A 14,364-nucleotide genomic window follows, 5' to 3' on the forward strand; every position below is an offset into this window, starting at 1 on the left:
CGTTAGCTGTCGTGACGCTACGACTCTGCTGAGGGCAGGGTCTACTATCGTCAGCAGTGAATGTCTTTAGCTGTCGTGACGCTACGACTCTGCTGAGGGCAGGGTCTAATATCGTCAGCAATGAATGTCGTTAGCTGTCGTGACGTTACGACACTGCTGAGGGCAAGGAGGGTCTAAACTCGTCGAAGGAACACCATCGGCTCCGAGGGGAGCATATGCGACCACATGCGTAGCATAAGGAAATCAATTCATGCATGAAAGGAACAATATTGAGCCAATAGGTGTGAAATTTTTCTGAGTCGCTGTAGAAGAGTGGGCGTGGGCGAGACACCAAACTAATTTTTCTCGATCAGTCTGCATGAGCAATGAGTCAACATATGGCTGGGAAATTGGAAGACATTGCTCTATTCTTCTATAAGAATCATACAATTCTGGGTAAGCCGGCCAGATGATTCATTAAAAAACACATATTTCATGTAAGGCTCAACCATTAATTTTAAAGCACGGTTTTGGTGGGGGGTGCAAAAGGTTAACCTTACTCGACGGGGCCATTTTGAACTTCCGCCCTGCGAGGGAGAGGCGTTCTTGACACCCCCTTTACTAACTTTTGAACCGAGACAGATAGAGCAACGCTACAAAGGCCAGTGTGCTGCTCACGGCCCACGCTGTCATAAAGACAGTCGCTTTCGGACTCCAGATCAGTGGGTTACCTTCCACATCACGATATAATTTTGAAGGGGCCACATAGGAAATGAGGCTAAATGTCCTCGCTGGATGATTTCCTAACTTTAGAACAAAAAGTAATTTTGTAAACACCGATGTGCTCCTTGCTTTTTTGTTTCTGAATATTGTCAAGATTTTTGTGTCGGAGTAAACTGGGTGATCTCTTTGCTCAAAGAAACATCACCCCAATCAAGATGTTTTTATTAAATTGAAATGCGTAAACAGCATATCGCAAAGTATATACAGACATGTAGTCATATCACTGGTAGCTGTAATGCTGAGCAAAGTGGGGTGACTGGTAAAACCGATGCTGAGATAATCGCGTAAGCTGTCTTGTTACACTCCCTTCGGTGGTCAGTGTGTGACCTCTGAGGCTAAGCTAGATCGTTTGGGCCATGCATGCTTTGTGTCGCTAAACGACACAAATGTTTGTGTTGCGATCACCGTATAAACGCAATGTGAATTTATTGATGCTTTTCAGTTGCAAACAATTTGGATACTATGCATTTGACATTTCACAGGTTAAAATTACGTAAGTTGTTCAGTGTATTTGCGAGGAACACTATTCGCGTAGATAAGACAGTAGTAACGGACCTGTTCCTCGGAGAAAAACCAGGCGAATGGAGACACACACGGGTTGATATTTCGACGACATGACTTTACTGACACAGTAGCAGAAGTGCATTCAAATTTTTGCTGGAGTAAAAACCCGGCTTCCCTCAATAAGCAACATTAAGACTAATACGCATCAAGACAATTTCACGCGTGGCATTACCGTACCATTATGCAAAAGTTGTCACCGTCGAGTGAGTTGGTTGGGAATTCAGCTTGTGATTGGCTAATAGGTTTACCGTACCTTGGTCACGTAAACAGCTTCGATGACATTTAAATACCATGAACAAGTGTACGCCTGATCCTGAAGAGTTCCTCCGGAGGGGTTTGCTCGTGAATCCTGGTTCCACAACCGAGAAAACCAGGGAACCGGTCTAAAACCAACCCAAGGACCGAAACTGAATCACGATCACAGCCAGGGCCCAGCGGGACACTAAGTGCAGCTATGCACTAAGAACCAAGGCCCAGCTTGAACATATGCACAGAGATCCAGCGAAAACCAAGACCCAGGCTGGCGTTATGCCGATGGGTGAAGAAAAAGGAAGATCCAGCTGGGGACAGGGCCAGAGATCCAGCGAAAACCGATCTCAAACTTGCACAGGGATTCGGCGAGGACCAATACGTGGTTATGCCACGGGAACCAGCAGGAACCAGGGACTTACCTGAATTTCTTGTCAATAACCAGTGACTTTTCACGCTTCGTTTTGTGACTGATCTAACGTAGTGTGTATTTAAGTGGTATGGATGAGACCGGCGTGTAGCAATTCTGACCAGCTCACAAGGGCCAGAACTCACACTTGGTGCAATAAACGACGCATCTCTACACGCAAATCAACAATAGCAAAACAAATGTAGGTATTAGAAGTACGCAAAACGCAAATTCTTGGGACCAGTTTAGGGCTCACCAGGAACTTTTCCAGGCCTCACCAAGGACTGGCCCAGGGGTCATCAGGGATCGGTCCAGGGCTCACCAGAGACCGGCCCAAGGTCCACCAGGAATCGGTCCAGGGATCTCAAGGGGCTGGTTCAAGGCTCACCATGGACTAGATCAAGGCTCACCACGGACCGGTCCAGGGTTCACTTTTCCTATCCCCTGCCAGGCGGTGACCTGAAACGAGAGTGTGCCTTTGTATCAAACACGTCTAAAATTTCATGATTGAGATATTGTGCGGAAAGAACAATGACCAGTGGAGATGCGATTCAAAGCGGTACAAGTTAAAGGAATATCTCTTAATGCTTATGGAAGGTGCGCAGTAAATGTGTGTGCTTGCTAAAATGTGCTTTTAACCAACATTTTCCTGGAAAACACCCGACTTATCGAAAATCAAAATACCGGACCTTTGCGTTCCGTCACAAGGATACTCAGATGTTTTTTAAACCAAAAGATGCACCAAACACGACTTTTCACATACAACAGCACTTTTTCGGCAAGTAAAACTTCGAATTTCCTATCCCCTGCCGAGCCAACTAACACAGCATCAGACTCATCTCATCTATACCCAGCTATACGTTACCTGCGCGAAGACACCTACATCTTACATCTTATGAAATAGTAAAGTGGCAACACAAAGTCAAACGACTAAGGCCCATGACTACGTCGCATCACATGAGATCGCACCTCTAAAATGGGATGCCAGGGGAAAAGCTTCCTGTTTAAGTTCGCTTTGCTGTCCCTAGTGAGCAGTCATTTAGCTGTTTCTCTCTCCGGATGGTTTGTTGTATTCAGCAGCATTGTCACCTGCGAAGACAAATTATGAATTTTCAGCCTTACAGATACCTTTGTGGAACGTTCCAAAGGATTTCCCCCCCCCCCCCCCCCAACTATTAGCCTAAACTCCGCTGAGGTTAACCTTGCGCTACAACGAGACTTCAAGTAAGCATATAACGGAACTATTGCTGCGTTTGTCGGGAAAGTCTTTCCTGTGGGGTTTGATGAAATTCCTTGTAGCCTGTAATGAAATTAATACAGTTCTAAATTTTAAGAACATCCTGAATCTTTTATGGCCTTTTAGCTTTTCTGTTGCCGACAAAAAGCACACAACTCGGTTTGTCCATGAATGTCATGCGTCCCTTGAGCCTGGAATTCCTGGGGTTTAAACGCCACTTGTCGACCACCAACATAAGTATTGTCGTAACGTTTTGCACAAACGTGAGACGAGATGGTCATGCCTATTGGCCTAATCGGTTTCGAACTCATCTCGGTTCGTTGTCACGTGGTGAATGAGACTAGCTTACACGACAGGACAGTGTAAATACATCCATGGTCGATTAACATTTCAAGGGCGATTTGGTGCCGTTGGTCGCGCCTTGTGGTGGGAGCGAGCGCATTTACCACCTATCGACCACCCCCGGACGTGTCCGAAATCGGTCGTGCAAACAAACATGATTATGTTCTCTCATATCTCTCCTAAACTTTACAATTTTACCATCTGGGGTTTGTCCATCCATGAACAGTCACAAACAGTTGGGACCGAGGCGGAGGGGGAGGAGAGCAACCACGATTGGGACCGAGACGGAGGGTGAGGAGAGCAACCACGGCAACCTATTCGGAATAGCTCAACATTAGTCCAATGATGCTGCACAGAATGAGACGGGACAATATTTGCATTAGCCCCTACCTTCACAGATAATCCACGGCCAGTTCATTGCGTTTTATTCGTCCATACATTCATTTCATTTCATTGTAGCCTTTACTCCAGCTCGTTGGATCCAACAAAAACTATACCGGTATTGATGGAGTTTGAAGCCCTCAAGCAGTAACTAAATCAGTTTTAGGTTATACTATGCTTGCAAATTGGGATCACAACAACGCATGTAAAATTTAAAATGTCAGGTTTGAGTTTCAGATAAGTGATAAGACATATCGCCATACAAGCCAGGCTAGTAATTAAGTAATTTGTAGCGGTTGATTCTCACAATCGGTCCATAATGAAAGCTGCCCAATTGTTTGCTGGCTTTTGTAGCCGGTCGGGACACTTAAATGCAATTCGACTGAGAAAAGCAATTTCATATGCTGAGACATGTCATATTTGTCTGTTTATGTTGACATAGATAAAGCTAGTTAAAATATCTAATCGGGATTAGGGGATATTTGAAAAAAAAACATTGTTACTTACCGGACGGGACCTGATTGAATTGAGAATGCTGAAAAAGCCGGATTGGCTGGTGGATCAGATTCCAGAGAGCCGGATCGGACCGGATCGGATTCTGGGAGCTCACTACGCTCTGGTTGCCGGCCCACTCTACGGATTCGTATCCATTTGACATTATCAGTTTTGTGATATGGGCAAATGAAAGCCGGCCATCTTTTCCACGGGACATGGCTCGCAGTCCACAACCCAATCCATTAGGCATCGGTGCCCTGCAGCACTGCAATTCCACGAAAATTAAACCCACACAGCCCGACTTACATGTGAAACGCAAAACTGGGAACTATAAAACGCAAAACTGGGAACTTGCAAAAAGGCTGCAGAAAGCGAATCGAGGCAAGCTCGTGATATCGACGACCAAGGGGCGCAGTACGCTTCAGCAACGCCGTTCGTCTGGCAATGCAACAGATAATCATCGCGACGTCAACGTGGTAACGCACACATGCACCAGATATCGCACGCAAGTGCAAGCTATCGATCGGCTGATAGGTGACGTTTTTATGGATAAGTATCAAATCTTGGCAGACAAAGAGAATAAATGCATGGGACCAAAGGCAAATCGTCGCTAGTGATCAATCGGAAATCGGCCAATTATTATGTAATCGGCCAATTATCAAGTTTTGAATTCGGTCTCCAAAATCACGCAATAGAGCACACAGTGAGAAAAACTAGACCATAAAAACGACACGGGTGTGTGGCCCACTTGGTTACAACCAACGTGGCTTCAGAACACTTGCGTTTTATGCAATAGTTTGGTTGCAGTCTCATATAACATGACTAATCCCACCCGCGCCCATTTCGTCACTTGAAATTGACAAAGCAAGTACCTGCTCATTGTAAGCCTGCTATTGTTTGTTTGCTTCTTTGTTCATTTTCCCTCGTCACCAACAAAGCAACGCTCCCCTAACAGGCTAAGTCGTTTAAATCAAATGCAATTATACACAGCACACAGAGGTACGAACATAAATAAAGGATGACATAGCTCAAAGCTTAGTGAAGATGGTACAAAATAAAAATATACTTGATCGTTTGAGTCCTAAAAAATGCCAAAGCTGTTGTGAAAAATATCTACGCTAGTATTGCTAGCCAAAAAAGTGTTCACAACACTCGACAGCCTGCAAAACCGACCGCGCTGTGCTGTGTGCACACGGGCGCGAAGTACAACGAGGAGAAGTCGGGTGCGGGTCAATCAAGGGGAGCAAGTAAGGGAAAAGAGGTGGGCAAGATTTCAGAGTCCAGTTTACATTGGAAGATGCTTCCCAGAAAGAGTAAATCGTGCTGCACTCTGCGTGATTCAAAGGATGGGATTTTGAAATGAAGCAGAAGACTGCCGTGAGGAAGAAAACCTGTTTGCCCGGAGAATGTGTAAGAAAGTAACTAAGAAACCTGTGCTCTAAATAAACCACTTGTACTAACTTGTAACTAAATAAAAACAACTCGATCAACCACATTTTTTTCCCCTGTTGGGGTGGTTTTGTGTTCGGCAAACAACTATGGAGGGTAGTAATCCACACTACGGTTACGTTCTCAACTCTCGGCGAGTTTCCTTATTGCTCAATATGGATTGCTAGGAGTGGCCTCTGTCCCCTATTGCTAATTGAAACTGCGAGGCTATGCATCGGTCATATCACGGCCCCGGGAAACGACTCTGATTACTTTCGATGGCGTGGGTCCGTTATGCGTGATGATATGTGGCGTATATGTGTGATGCGCTAGCCCGACACCGTAAGATGTTGGGCAAACCTAGATATCAGGTATGGAAGTTCAAGTTAGCATGACAATCAGCGGGGTCTCCTGATTATTTGAGTCACTTTCCCCGTGACAAGGCGCGCCCCATCTCGTGCCAGGCCTAGCCAAGTCACTGGCCAGCCGAATTCAGAATAATGTTTTGCGTGGACTGTCACGCTACTGAAAGGCATTTGGTCTGCCGAATGCGCTTGATGCCATCCGGCTGCCCTCCCCACCCCCACCCCGCCACTAGGTACCTTTCAGCAAAATATTTGCAGGTATACTGCTGCAGTCTCCGCCCTCCGGATACCACGGAACGCATCTGGTTGAAGACGAAACAGCCACGCATGGACACTGGTGTTACCTGGCAGTTCCTTAAACGTGGTACGGAGACGCACTCTGCGTATGGCTGTGCCGTAACATAGCATATTGAAATATATCAGGGAGAGCATGCGCGACATTTGGGTGTAACTGGCCCCAATGGAAGACCTAGTGGAACACGTTGTTTATTGCACCTCCTCTTGCTCATGATAACTTTTAGCTCCAGTCTCGAACCGAGACAGCAATTCACAGCCCACTCGCCCAGCGTGGCGGCCGACAAAGAGTCTGCGACGACCGGAAGGTTTCCCCGACCTGCGCGCCGGCCGGCGAGGCGCGGCTGGACGGGTGCCAGCACTGCAGGCACCTGCGATACTTTTTATAGAGGCGTTGCAACACAGCAATATGGCGCGGCTCCAGCACTCGGACGCTGCAACTAAGGCCGCGCATGACAGCTCTGGCGAAACCAACGAGCACGTGTTTCTGGAAGCGGGCGCCGCCTTAGAGCGGGCGCGCGTCCGGGCGGTGACTCCCGAGGTGCCCGGCTACGCTATCGAGGCAACGGGTCACACTGCCGTGGTGCCGGGTGACGCTGCCGTGGTGCTGGGTCACGCTGCCGTGGTGCCGGATCACGCTGCCGTGGTGCCGCGGTGCCGGGTCACGATGCCGTGGTGCCGTGGTGCCGGGTCACGCTGCCGTCGTGCCGGGTCACGCTGTCGTGGCGTCGGGTCACGCTGCCGTGGTGCCGGGTCACGCTGCCGTCGTGCCGGGTCACGCTGTCGTGGCGCCGGGTCACGCTGTCGTGGTATCGGGTCACGCTGCAGTGGTGCCGGTTCACGCTGCCGTGGTGCCGCTGTCGAGGCACTAGACCACGCCGCCGAGGCGCCGAGTCACGTCGTCAAGACGCCGGATCACGTGGTTGCGGTGCCAGGTTGACTGAAGAGCAGGACAGCATTCGAGGACCGACGCTGATTTTTCTTGGCGTACTTGCAAAACCTTAACATTAACATCAGGCATTCGGCCGAAACTTTTAAGAGAAAACAGCCCCAAGAGACTTTGAAAATGACTCACAGCCCCTGCTTGTGTATCCTCCAAACGGACACTTCCTCAGACCACCAAAACAAGAACGAAAAAAGAAGCTGCTTGAGTAGTTCGCTTGTTATAATCCAATCAAAGCCATATGCTGAGCCAGGAACAAAGAGGTCTAAGTTTTGTTCGCGTTGGAGCAATTCAAATGAACGAAACGTTGGTCACTTGCTGCTGACATTTTCATATTCATGGTTGTGTTTGTGTGGGAATAAGAAACTCAGAAGAATTTTCGGGTCCTGGTTCAAACACATTTAGATGTCTGAACATTGCCAATGCTGGTCAGGACTATTGCTGGTGACTACGCGCACGGTAACAAGTGACGTATTCAGCTGTCTTAGCGCATTAGCGCCACCATAACGTTCATCTGCATCCGGTCATCGGTGAATTCGAACAGAAAGAGCAGACCGGGAGGCAAATAACTTTTCAGTCTGTTCAAAACGACTCACCTTTCGCACCACGCGCTCTCCACTCGAGAGCTGTTTCCCGACATACGAAAGCGTAAATGATAGTTATGAAGATCGCATTGCTATATGACATGGTATCGTCGCCTCGGATTTATTAAGGTGGTGCTCATCACAATTTCTTGCCATTCCGCAAAGGGGGACATGAATATGGGAGCGAACAACAATGCGGACAGACCAGGGAGCTGTCCCATGCGGCTGTTTTGAGAAAACAAACGTGTTTCTAGCTTTTTTTATTTCGGGGCAGCGGCGGATTTTAACGAACACTGGCACGGCGATTTATAGCCAGTGCAGGCGGCAAGCGGCAACCGATGATAACGCGGAACGCGCGAGGTGGGGCGAAATTGTCACATTCATTGTCACAGTCACATTCATTGTCATTGCCACAGAGCCATATGTCATGAAGACATGCTCAAGATATAAAAATGTGCACCATTGCACTTCAAATTGAACGGGGAACATGCCTATTTAGATACCGTGTAGACAGCAGACATGGTCTCGTATGTATGATGTCGTAAACTTAAGAGTGCAATTTTTAAGAAAATGTGACCTTTGACCTGGTGCTATGGGGTTAATTAATGGTCAAACAACAAACACAACTGGCACCAATCGTGAGATCTCGCTTGGACCACTCCACCTGCGTTTTTTGCTAAGCTCTTTCTCTAAGAGATTAAGCTGTTTAATGATCTTAGTCCGTTTGGAAATGCCGCTTCCCCTATCGGTCCGCGTAACGAAAAACCACCAATCAGGGCGAGAGTTAGGAGAGCGCAGTGTTCATGGTCGCGCACACTTTATGACGAGCCGGCGACTGCAATGGCCATATAAGCGCCCAGCGCCCAGCGACATTGATACAGTCGACTTTCGACACCCGTGCTGTACATGTGCTGTTTCACTGCGGCAGTTAATTACGGAAATGTTCATTTCATAGAGAGCAAGCTGACTGCGTGCTTGCTATAGAAGCTGTGCTGCTCGGACGACACTGTCTAGGAATATCTTAGCAATAGTTCACCAGCTAGCTGCTAATTTTGTTTTAAAACTACGAAGGCTTACGAAGGTAAAGGACTAAAACTGTTTAAATTATTCTATTGATAACATGCTTCGGAACTTGTATTTTTCGCCGAAGATTTGCATTAAACGGCGATTCGGCTCCTTGGCTTATTGTTTTCGCTGCGTATGGCGTATGCGGATGGCGCTGGTAGTAGGCACACCGTATTATAGATGGCGCTAAAGCATGTTTGGTTTGGAAAACCCGGTGTTTTGGGAGACGTCTTCCAAAGTTTTCGCGGATCGTAATTAAGCTCGCACTGGCCTTGTATGCATTGTGCTGGCACTGGTCAATACGGAAAATTGCTTTCCTCTAGTGTGCACCGCATGACTTGATATCAAACGCAGCTAGAGCTTCAATCTAAGCATCAATTTATTTTTACCCATGGTCTGCTTGGTAAAACTACTAGCAATTGGCTTTCGTTGTGCTGTAGATACTGTATACTTCGGCATTAATTTCACCGCTGTTTCTTATCTAATCAGTATGAACTTTTTCATGGATCAGGGAGGCGCCTTGATGGCGCCACAGTCTACTGTGACGTTAAATCGCGCGCACCAGCCACAGATGGGATCGCTACTCCAATTAATTTCGTCGCCCGTCACTCACGTCGCTCGGTCCCCTGCTACTGTGCAGAACACAAGAGCTGTTCACTGAGCTCGCTGTTAATTGCTTTTAGAGCGTTTAACAAGGCCACCACATCAATTAAGGACGAGGTGAACAACAAACTAAAAGTAAGGAGATCAACAGGTAGTTCCTAAAGCAGTTCCACAAGCATTTAATTTGTAAGATAATTCGCATGCATTCAAAGCTATTTTCAACACTTTTTAACCCGTAAGACTGTTTGCTTTGTGACCATATTTAGATAACTGCAGGCGGCACAGATGGTAGCGGCGGTGGCGGCGGTGGCGGCAGTAGCGGAGATGGCGGCGGTGGCGGCGGCGGCGGCGGCAGCGGAGATGGCGGCGGTGGCGGTGGCGACGGTGGCAGTGTGGCGGCGGTGGCGGCGCTGGGGGTGAACAGAATGCCAACGCGTCTGCCTCCCGTCGCTAGTGGGCAGTTTGGGGCTGGCAATCGTAAAATTATTTTTATTTGTGGTTTCCAGGTACATAACAATTGTTAGATACACGACCAGAATACTAAATAGTTTTGCTAAGTATAATGATCAAGCCCTAGCAATAGCATTGAATGCAAGATTAAATGCAGGTTATCATAAACATTGACAATTGACAACAAATACTTATTTATTCATTTATTTATTCATTTCTCATAAGCAATCCACAGGTTTAATAGGTGCACAGCTACCGATGCAGTCAATAAGTTAAAAACAATAAGCACACACATGCAAACACAAAAACACACACACTATCACGCTTGCATCACCTTGCACAGCTACTCAAGTGCTTTGTCGAGTAGATCAACCGGGTGAACGTGTCCACACTGCTGGCAGACTTGCGTGCATGGGAACGAAATGGCAGCGTTGGCAGTACACGCGCAGAGTCCTCAACCTGTCTGCCGGCCCTGGGTTCAACTCTATGTCGCCGGAGAGGAGAAAACTCGCCAGCAGCACCAGGTCGGCTCGATCGGCCGGCAACGATGTCGCAGAATCGACGGGGACAGACCCGGCCCGAACTCCAAAACAGTGCCGGTGATGCCGATATCATCCCCCAGGCACGCCTCGCAGATGACTTCACATGCCATCAAAACCATGGTGATCATCAGCGGAACTAAAAACCCCGCTTTCGGTGGGATTCGAACGCGCATCCATCTCGCTCTCGACACCGCCAATAGCACAAACCGAAGCAGCAGATACGCTGACCATTCGGCTACCTAGGCGCGCGGTAGCTGGGGCACCGAGCTCTGAACCGAGCTGCGCGCTCTCGCTGACCTGGCAGGAGGGCCGGCGGCCGTACTATCACGGGGACACCCTTGCCCACTGCCCGACAATAATTCCTCGTGTCGGGAGTGTACAGATATATGTACAAATGTGTGTACAAGCATCTTCTTCACGGAGGGTCACGGGCGCCACAGTAGGTTTCATCTTGATCGGACACGATCGTCAGCACAGCTGAGCAGTGGGCAGCTGGTGTGGTATGCCGTCTCTTAATGTTGAAATCTATTGTCGGAAGCGGGTCCGAGCGTACTGTTTCAAACGATTTCCATGCATCGAGCTCGCCAACGGATGTATCTTGCTACACAATACAGGCTGCCGCCCTCGTCTAACTAATTCGACGTCAGCCCGTATGTACAACCTAGGGAATTTGGTTTACGCCTGCCGGGGAAGAGAAGGACAGTTTTATGGACTGGGGGGGAGGGGGAGGGGGAGGCAGGAGGAGGACAGATTCACAAAACCATATCGAGTGGGTGGTGATGACAATTGTCTGCATCTGATGCACATCAGATGCTTTGTAAATCCTGTAAGGCCACAGTGCCATGAGCGGCTCCATTTAGCTCGGTGAGCAATCTCGGGACGCCACCGCCAGGGCGCAGCAAAAGCGTCGGTCTGTGCGGACGCCACGGGTTCGGGCGTGCCGTTTGAAATGGTTTCATGTAAGCAGGGTTCTTGCGCTCTGTTGTGAGCTACACCCGGGTTGTGTTCCGGCGTTGCAGACGCCAGAGAGTGTCCGAAGTTGTGAGCCGGCTGTCGGGACGCTCAGTGCCAGGGATGCCTGAGGTGGGCCGAAGATGTTGGGGCTAAGCGGGCTTCGGTCTTTTGGGCGCATGTCTGCCTTGTAGTTCCAAGACAGTTGTAGGCGGCGTCGCACCGCACATTTCTTACATGCATGAAGTCTCCCCCACCCTGCACGGCATCAGTAGGACGCTTTAACGCGGTCATGTTACAAATCTGACTGAAACTTGGCTTCAGGGGCTTTCTGATGCGAAGAATACACCTGACACGATACCATTGTGTCATGAAATATGCCTGTGGTGTTTTTACATCTTGAGATAACATTTTTATATTCTTAGCACATAAACACTAATAACACACACACACACGAAATATAATCAGCGTATATGATTTCGAGATGTAAAACATTCAAACAGAGAAGCTCACTTAGGTCATTTTGAAAAAGAGACATAACGACCGAGGTCAAAGGCCTTCATGTTGGCTTTGAATGATCACCGTTCTTTACTTTTTATCCTGCAGAAAAAACCTCTCGTGTATTGTCTTTCCAAAACAAAAATAATATCTGGGGACACTAGCATGTAGTGACTAGTGATAGCGCGGAAATGGTTGACATCCGAGAAAACAATGAAAAGGTTAAACCCAGCACAGCATGGAAATCATGGGAATCAACGACCCCATGACGGTACAAACTGACGCCCAAGTCGGTCAAATCTCGTAACGTTTTCACCCCATAGCATGCCCTTGGTTTGGCAGACATTGAATACCCGTGTCTTAGTTTTGCATAGACTGGACGGTCAGCATTACAAGATATGCAATATCCTTTAAATAAATCATTTCATTGCGGATTTTGAATTGCCTGCACTTCTAGAAATCTTGCGTCTTGGTTATGTAAGAAGCGACGTAAACTTTATACCAGGAAGATGCCCTAACTTTACTTGGAAATGGCCGAGCTGAACCCTATTTTCAGGCGTCTTGCTCGAAGTCTTGAAAACTCGTGACTTCATTGTCAACTCGTAGTCAACGCGAGGCCGGTATATGAGTGCGGGCCTTTGGCACTGACGAAAACGGGTCATTTTGCACGGAGGGACGTATGGGACGAATACGAGTTAAGTGTTGCAAAATGGGCTAATGCTTTGGAGAAATATTGCTGTCCATATACCAGGCTCAAAGTCTGTGTCTTGCATAGCCACAGAACTGCCTGGTGTTGATGTCAGCGCGATGTATTTGAAAAAGTTTTCGAAAAAATATCGGTCGGCTGCTGGCCCAGTTAACCCGACTGCTAGGTGATACACCTGAGCATCTGACTCACGTGTTTCGGCCGCAACAATCAGCTCCCTCGAAGGAATTATGTCAGCTGCGCTAACAAGTATAGAGGCCAACAGAACAGCCAGTAGCCCGGCGGGTGCTCGGTCACACGGCTGCGTGGAAGGACACCAGGCACGCAAGTCCTGGCGCCACTCCCGCAGGTCAGGCTAGCCGGCCCAGTGCCGGACGAGGGCAGGCCAGATCACCTGCCCTCCTCCCACAGTTTAGCAGAGCCGAATCCAGCAAAGGGTGGAGGGGCGGGGGGCGACCAAAAGTCGCGTTTCTCATTTGTAAACATATCGTGAGTCGAAGACATTCCACTGCTGCGCTCTGACCGCGGGGCCCGGGAAGCACCGGTGTTTAGCCAGCGTGCCGACCGTGACCTTGGGGCCACCCATAAGGAACTACTAATGGTGGGTGTGTCGGAGGCGCCAGATGCAAGGCATCTGCACTTGCGCGCTCGCGGTTTGACTGCACCGCAGTTAAATACGCCTGTGCCAGGGCTTTAGTTTTCTATTCATTTGGAACTGTATACTCCCTCCTCTATCTTTGGCTCCAGTCTCAACATTAAAAAAGCCCATAGCGGTGACTAGCCCGCAAACTAGCGCATTTCGGAGGTAGGTTTTGTCACTTTCTCTGTGAAGCCATCGACTCGTTTTGCAAAATTCCGCTACTGGTCGGTGCTGAGGAGCCGCTTCAAAAGGGCGCAGGATTCCGACCGCCATGCGGTAGCCTGCTGGTGTTAAGTGCAGCAGTCAGTCACTTGGACGTTCTTTTTCATGCCATCTTTGCTGACGTGTGCCAAGACGCAGGAACGCATTACTTTATGGTACAGGTATCCACTGGTTGTAAAATTCCCAGGGGCGCAAGACGCGTCCGAAGTGCTCCGCTGCTGTCTCTGCTCTTCCGTGCGGGGCCCCTCTCGGCCATGCTCTTCTCTTTGACAGTAGCCTTACCTCTGAGGTAACGAGGGTGTCTTCCCTTTCAGGTTACGGGGCGCCTTCCAGAGGCCTCCGGCTGGACGGGCTCGGGGCCCCCAACACTCACCCCCTCCTGCCCCGCCCTAACTGCGTCGCCTGCGGGCAGAGCTACACACCCATACCAACGCTGAGTTTGCATGGCTCTGAAGTGATACGACAAGGGAGAGCGCTGCACAGGTTTCACTCCTTAAAACATGAAAAACAAGTTTGGGCGGCACGCGATCAACTTCTGATCAACAGGGATCTGAGTAGCGTTCCTCTGGGGTGATCAGCCGGTCTGCCGGCAGAAGCAGCGGGTTGGTCCGACTCTCGCGCGCCGCCGGGAGTC

The sequence above is a fragment of the Pollicipes pollicipes genome, unplaced genomic scaffold (genome assembly GCF_011947565.3).
Source record: "Pollicipes pollicipes isolate AB1234 unplaced genomic scaffold, Ppol_2.1 Scaffold_4295;HRSCAF=5057_pilon_pilon_pilon, whole genome shotgun sequence".
NCBI classification, from domain to species: Eukaryota; Metazoa; Arthropoda; class Thecostraca; order Pollicipedomorpha; family Pollicipedidae; genus Pollicipes; species Pollicipes pollicipes.